Genomic DNA, 8,165 nt, shown 5'->3' on the forward strand with positions numbered 1-8,165 from the left:
GGGGAGATTCACGCCCCACCCCGTGGCCTGGGGAGGGTCTGGGTGAGGTGCCCCCTCACCGCAGCCAATAAGGTGGTCGACGCGGGGAGGCTGAACCGAGGCCCTGTCGGCTCGCCCCCTGCAGTGCTACCGCTGCCTGGAGACCGGACATGTCAGGCAGCGGTGTCCCTGCGGGGTCGATCGCACGGATCGCTGCTTTAACTGCGGCGATCCGGACCATCGGGCCAGCGGCTGCACGGCCCCTCCGCGGTGCCCCCTGTGCACCGATTCAGGGCGGCCCGCGGGGCACAGGATGGCGACCAGAGGATGCCCGTCGGTCTCCTCGAAGAAAGGGCGGAAGAAGTCCGCGAAGACGACGGCGTGCGCGAGACAGTCCCCGGCTGCACCGCCCACTGGGGTAGCGGGCCCCAGCAACGCAGGAGCAGCTGTGGAGGCAGTGGTGGAGCCGACGCGCAATGGAACCTAAGGGTCCTTTTCTGCAGGCCAACATCAACCACTCGGCCGGGGCGCAGGACCTTTTGCTCCAAACCCTGGCCGAGTGGCAGATTGAGGTTGCGGTGGCGTCGGAGCCGTACCGCGTACTGGACCGACCCAACTGGTTCAGCGACGTGGCGGGCTCCGTCGCCATCGTCCTGGGGGGTCGGCACGTCCCACCGCCCGCCGATGTCTTAGCACGGGGGCGGGGCTTCGTGGCCGTTGACTGGGGGGCGTAGCAGTGGTGGGCGTGTACGCGCCGCCCAGCTGGTCCCTGGAGCGGTTCGAGGAGTTCCTGGACCGGGTGGGGAGCGTTGTGGTTAGCTCCCACACCCGGCCGACGTTGGTCCTCGGGGATTTCAACTCCAAGGCAGAAGCCTGGGGGTCCCCCAGGACCGACGCGAGAGGAAGGGCGGTACTGCTCTGGGCGGCTGGAGCGGGGCTCCTGCTCCTGAACAGGGGCTCAGCCAGCACCTGCGTTCGGGCTCAGGGGGAATCCATTGTGGATCTGGGCTGGGCGTCCCCTGTGGCCGGGCGCATGGTGCAAAATTGGAGGGTGGCGGCGAGGGAGACGCTGAGTGATCATCTATACATCACCTTCGACTACTCCCTCCCCGCCGCCCCCCGGCCGGCGCGTGGCCCGCCACTGCGTCGCTGGGTGCTGAAGAGGCTGGACAAGGACATGCTGATGGCCGCAGCCCTTGCCGTGGCCTGGCCAGCTCTTCCGGCCGGGCCGGTCGCGGACGTTGAGGGGGAGGCCAAGTGGTTCCGGGAGGCGATGACCGCAATATGCGACACCGCCATGCCCCGGGCCCCGCGCCCCCCCCCCCCCCCCCGGAGGGCGGTGTACTGGTGGTCGGGCGACATTGCGGATCTCCGATCCGAGTGTCAGCACGCCCGGCGCCAGTGGCAGCGCGCCCGAAGGGCTCGAGTCCGCGACCCGGCGAGGGAGGATCTGCTGAGGGGCACATACCAGGTCTTCGTGGTAGCCCTGAGGCAAGCCATCAGGGACGCGAAATCCCGGGCGTGGGAGGAGCTCCAGGGCTCTCTGGACGAGGATCCGTGGGGGCGCCCTTACCGGATGGTCATGGGCAAGCACCGCGCACGGCCGCCCCCGGTCTCGGAGAGCCTGGACCCCCAGCTGCTGACGCAGCTAATAGACACCCTCTTCCCCTGTTCCGGGGGAACGTCGCACCCGCGCCACCAGCAAGGACCGGCGGAGCCCGTCGCCTGGTCCGCCGACCTGGGGGTCACAGAGGAGGAGCTGGACGATGCCGTCAGAAGGCTCGGGGCCAAGAACACCGCCCCGGGCCCGGACGGCATCCCCGGCGGCACCTGGGTTATCGCGTCCGGCGTCCTAGGTCCGAGGCTGTGCCGCCTCTTCAGCGCCGCTTTGGAGCAGGGGGTGTTCCCCTCGATTTGGAAGGAGGGGCGGCCGGTCCTCCTCCGAAAGGACAGACGGCCCGCAGATTCTTCCTCTGCGTACCGGCCCATTGTGCTGTTGGACGAGGTGGGAAAGCTCTTCAAGCGTGTCATCGCAAACCGCCTCGTCCACCACCTGTCGAGCGTTGGCCCCGATCTGGCCGACATCTAGTTCGGGTTTCGCGAGGGTCGCAGCACCATCGACGCTATTCAGCGGGTGCGCACCCTCGCCGAGTCGGCCACGTCCCGGGGTGGGGTGGCGCTGGGCGTCTCCTTGGACTTTACAAACGCGTTCAACACCCTGCCCCATGGGACGATACGGGGGGCGCTGGTTCACCACAACGTCCCCCCGTATCTGCAGAGGATCATCGGGGCCTTCCTGGATGGCTGGTGGATACAGTACACGGACCGGGACGGTACGCAGCACTGGAGGGAGGTCGACCGCGGAGTGCCCCAGGGGTCCAAACTGGGCCCCCCCTTATGGAACGTGGGGTACAACGAGGCGCTGCGGGTGAACCTCCCGCCCGGGGTGTGGCCCACGGTATTCGCAGATGACTACTTCCTGCTGGCCACCGGGCGGGACTGGTTGAGGACCTGCCGCCGTGCCGAGGTGGGGGTCGCCATCGTGCGAAGAGTGATCCGGGGGCTGGGTCTGGCGCTGGTTCCTCACAAGACCGAGGTCATGTGGTTCTTCGAGCCTCGGCGTGGGGTAGCCCCTCCGGCCCAGCTCTGGCTCAAGGTCGACGGGTGCCGGATCGTGATCGGCCAGGGTCTTCGATACCTCGGCCGGGGTCTTCGATACCTCGGCCTGTATCTCGACAGCCACTGGCGGTTCGATGTTCACTTCGACCGCCTGGCTCCCCGATTGGAACAGGTGGCGACCAATCTTGGCCGCCTGTTGCCCAAACTCGGGGGGCCGGGAGCGAGGGTTCGCCGCCTATACGTGGGAATCGTCCGGTCCATAGCCCTATACGGTGCTCCGATATGGGCCGGCGATCTGGCGGTCAGCATGCGCAGCTGCACTCTGCTGCGGCGGGTGGAGCGCCGGCTGGCCATCAGGATCGTGCGGGGCTACTGCACGATCTCCTACGAGGGGGCGATGGTCCTGGCGGGTCTCATCCCACTCCGGTACCAGGCGGAGGTCGAATTCAGTACATACTGGTATTCGCGAGCCCTCCGCCGGGCCGGGGAGGACCCGCTGGGGCCGACGGTCGAGGAACATCGGAGCCAGGCCCGACTGGTCGCGGCGGAAAGGTGGCAGAGATCCCTAGCAGAGGGGGCTGCCGCCGGAGGCGGCGCCGTCGGGGCGGTCCTACCGATGATATCGTAGTGGCGGGACCGCGGCCACGGCGGCCTGTCGTTCCGGGTCACGCAGGTGCTCTCCGGACACGGGGTATTCGGGGAGTTCCTGTGCCGGAGGAACAGGGAATGGACCCCCCACTGTTGGCTCTGCGAGGCGGCGCGGGACACCGCACAACACACGCTGGCGGAGTGCCCAGTGTTTGCAGTGGCCCGCCACGCCCTGACAGCGGAAATAGGGGAGGATCTCTCGCCGGCAAGCGTCGTGAGACAGATGCTTGCGGGCGAGACGAAATGGAGGGCCGTGACCTCGTTCTGTGAGGAGGTCATGGCCCTGAAGGAGAGGTCGCGGACGGGGGCCGCGACGTCGACGGTGGGACCCACCGCCTTAAGGGGTGCGGGGGGGCGATGGCGGCTTTCGCTGTTTGCCCCCTCGGCGCGACGGATGCGGGACGGGGTAGTGTAGCGGGAGGGCCCGCGTGCCCTCCTGCCTCCTGGGAGAAAAATTTTTACGTGGGGTTTCTTGGGGGGGTGGGAAGGGTCGCGGTGTACCCTCCCACCCCGGACGAGACGAGCCCGGACCCCGGTCGGACCCGGGGGCGTGCGGGTGGGGAACCCGTTCTCAATCGGGGGCCCCTCTCCGTCCGCCGCTGGGGGGCCGGGTGACTCCGGGCGGAGGGTGGCGCCCCCTCCCACGTGGGGAGTAGCACAGGCCCCCGCAGGGGGGGTGCAGTGGAGCCGAGGGAATTCCCCTGGAGGGTGGCCGGCCACGGCTCACCGCAGCCCACAGGGGGACGACTCGGCGGGCCGCAGGCGTCCTGCACGGGCGCCATTGCACGTGGACCCGGGGTGTAGCCGGCACCGGAAGCATCGGAGCGAAGGACAGCGCCCGATCTTCCTTGCGGGCGGGCGGGGGGTTGCTCCTCCCCGTAGCCTGTGAGGAGATCGAGGCGCGGGGACTGCAGGCGGTACGGGCTGGGGGTTCCGGCCGCCATTGCACGCAGTTCCCCCGCGATGGAGCCGGCACCGGGTGCGACCCCTGGTGCCGGCTGGGGGAGTTGTTACTCCCCCGGTGAGGTGCGCCTTCAGCGCCCGGCGGGGGAGGCTCCGGAGTTATAGTAATTAGGTCCCGGAGCCTCTGCCATACGCCAGAGGAGGTCGCCGTGGGGTTTTAGTCAGTAGGAACCTGACACTCCCCCGCTGCCCTCCCCCAGGGGCTCGGGGGGTCTTATGTAAGATTTCCCCACGAAACAAAAAAAAAAGGTTCGAGCGAGACTTTATACGGGGATCGTGCGGAGCGTGGCCCTATATGGGTCGCCTATATGGACAGAGGCCCAGAGCCAAGTTGTGCTGCGGCGAGTAGAGAGAAGGATGGCCATCAGGATTGTGAGGGGATACCGCACGGTCTCCCACGCGGCGGCAATGACTCTGGCGGGTCTCGTACCTTTTAAGGGGGTAGACACGGGTAATAGTAGCGCGTTGACTTTACCGGCAAGAATGGGGCCTAAAACATCGGACTACACTTTTCGTCCTTATATGAGAACATTTGGAGCTGAGTGAGGGCTTATTCGAAAGAGGAAGGTCCAATGAAGGGCGCTGCACTCAAGTTTTAGTAGGATGATGTTCATGTTTAGTAATATAAGCGTCCAAAGTGGAGGAAAAAATCGACAAGATGCAATCGCGGAATCGAAGCATTTTTAGGTCACTAAAAGAGTACTGTGATTAAAATCATGAGTGCAGTGCTCTAGCCACATCCCTTACCTGCAAATTAAGATCTATTTTGTCTTCATTTGTTGCGAAATAAGGACGAAAAGTGTAGTCCCGTAAAAGCATTCCCACAGACCAGTTCCGCCATTTTGTGGATAATACAGAGCAAGTCATGGAGCAAATTTAGTTGAGCTAGTGGTTAGAAGGTGGCGTCTAACTAAGAACGCTGTCGATTTGGAATCGTAGCCAAAATCAGGAGTTAGCTTGGCTACGTCACTCAACTGTGTCAGCGAAGGCAAGCGAAAAAGGCAACAATGCCCGAACGCTGAGTGAGACGAACTACAGTCATGCTGTCCTTCTCTCATTCTGAATGTTGAGATCGTCCCTTTTCGCTAAGTTTTGACTGACGCCCGCCTGGATTTTTCGCAGCGCCCCATAACAAACCTCGCTCAAAGAGGAGGTAAAACAAGAGAAGAATATACCTCCTCTTTGCAATAATTCTGCAAATGTTTACATACATAAGTTGTATATGAGATATTTATTTATTTAAATTATTTGCATTCACTCAGAATAATGACTAACACTCCTTTGTATTTTTTATTAGTTTCGAAAAACAAACTTACTATAGGTTTTTGGAAATACAAGCGTCACGCACTTGGGACGAAGTATATCTTTTTAGTAAGAGATAAGAAAAAGCTATTGATGTAAAAGTTGAATGGTATGACTTATGAAAAATATGAGATATCTCACGAAATATTAGTTTTTTAAACATTGTACTGTTAGATGTAGGTGATAGGTAATAGTGAGGGGGAATAGTAGCGAGTGGAGAGAAGGAGCCGAGGCCCCTCCATTTATTAGTTCTAATACTACTTTTTTATCCAGAATTTGCCAAGGAGTTGATACGAGTAAAGAAAGAAATGCAATTCTATTTAAACAAAAAGTGCATCTGCATTTTTTTAGTGCATCGTTGCATTCACCAAGAAAATGAAGTCATAGAAAAATAAACATTATCATACCATTGAATTTTTACATGAACAGCCTTTTCCTATCTCTTACCAAATTCAAAATATAGCCCGTCCCAGTTGCGTGACGCACCCTGTATGCTTTTATGATTTAAAAAACATTTATTTAAACTAATAACTAATAATTTATTTAAGCTATTAACTTTTTCTAAAAATTATTGTCAGATAGCACGTTCCTTCGGTTCTTCAGAGTATGCATATATTTTTCAGCAGCGAGAGGTGCTACGGTGCGCTATATAAAATCCACGCGTTTGGTCAGTCAGAATTTACCGGAGCGGGACAATTCTATCATTTAGGTTGAAAGAAGGATAGCATGATCACCCTACATCTCACTCTAACTACGCGCCAATGTTTTCCTTTCGTTCTTCAGGCGTATCGTCGCGATGCATCTGGCGAGATGAGCGTTTGAATATGTTTGTAAAAATACTTGAGGCGCTATTGCCTTCCTAGATCGTGTTGCGCGCACGCTAGCTGAGAATTAAACCTTTCAAGTTCGTACCAGACCACGCAAGTGGCTCCACCAGGCCCAACGAAAAATCTGCTGTAATACCGACGTCCCAAATCGAAGAGGTCACGTGCCGTGTCTACCCCCTTAAGTACGAGGCGGAGGACTGCGCCACGATTTTCTGGCGTTTGCGCGGCCGCCGCCAGGCTGGGGAAGACCCGCCAGAGCAGACGGTCAAACGGGAATGGAGGTGCCAGGTCCGGTGGTGTCGCGGGATCATCGCGAGCGGCGCCGCCGGCCAGCGAGCGGTCGGGGCGGTCCTGCCGGTCATCCAAGAATGGCGGGACCGCGGCTTCGGAAGGATCACCTACTGGGCCACGCAGGTGCTCACCGGGCATGGTTGCTTCGGTGAGTTCCTGTGCCGAATCGATCGCGAGGCGACTGCTGCTTACCAGCACTGCGGGGCGGGGCGCGCAGCACACACTGGAGCACTGTCCGGTGTTCGCGCGGGCCCGTCACTCCCTGCAGTGTGAGATAGGCCTTGAAAACAAGCTTGCCGGCGAGAATCAATGGCGGGCGATGACCTCCTTCTGTGAGGAGGTCATCGCCCTGAAGGAGAAGACGCCGTCGGGGGGGGGGGGGGGGGGGGGGGTAATGTAAAGAAAATATATTTCTTTAACCTGAATATTGATAGAGGAGATCGTGAGACACACGGTAGAGAGAGAGAGAGAGAGAAGGAGAGAATTTGCACGCAATAAAAGTAGACTGATCACTGACCAAAGCTATTAATACGTTAGGAATTGACATTGTAATTAGTGACATTAAATGTCGTTTCTTTTATTACAGGTAGGAACGGTTGTAAATAGTGTAAAAAAGGAAAAATGTAAATAATGAAATATAAACTTTTATTACAGAGAAACCCAATTGTGTAATTGATCGGTGTCAATTTTCCTAAACAACATATTATACACATCTACCTAGTCTTCAGGACGACCCACTTATGGTTTTAAAGTACTAGACAGATATGCATCCTTGTCTTTTCACGTCCCTCTTTGACTGGACACTGATCCTGGATCTGTTCAGCTGTTAGCTGTTTGAAAGTGAAACACTCGTTTTGGAAGTTGATATCCCAATTTTCAATTGCTTATATCTCGAAAACGAAGCCACATATTGTGCCGATGTGGTATCGCCGTGCTTGTTCATGACCACCGTTCGAACGTAATCAATAGCCAACACTCTCGCGGTTCAGTCCGCGCTGTAATTGGACAGTGTTTTTCGTTAGTAATTCAAAAATGAAGTCTTAACACGTTGAGTGCCATGCGAATTTAGAATCAAATCTCCGTCAGGCCACGCGCGTCGCTAGATCAGATTTCATCGAAATCGGCTTGCGGCCGGCGACTGTATCTTAGTAATACAAACGGTTTAGAAATGTTTTATGTTTATATTCATTCTGTTCTCTGCGGTTCTTGGTCCAGTACAGACAAAAATCTTTCTTTCGCCTTGAACGTGAAAATGTCAATCGAAGAGTGTGAAAACAATGGTAGTAAAATTATTTTTGTTAATACACAAAAATTAAGTAAATTTTAAATAAATTTTAAGTAATTACTAAAAACAATGTAGTTGTTTTAGTTTTATATTGTATTTTACACTGTCATTCACCGGGGACTGTCGCGGCCTGAACGGAAAGTCTAGTATCAGTCACCGGTGACTGACGTGGCACTCAACGTGTTAATCAATATTTTGGCAAAGGAATAAGTTGTTCAATATCACATTAGCAATCATTCCTCCAGGGGATT

Source organism: Osmia bicornis, chromosome 10 (assembly GCF_907164935.1).
Source record: "Osmia bicornis bicornis chromosome 10, iOsmBic2.1, whole genome shotgun sequence".
Lineage (NCBI taxonomy): Eukaryota > Metazoa > Arthropoda > Insecta > Hymenoptera > Megachilidae > Osmia > Osmia bicornis.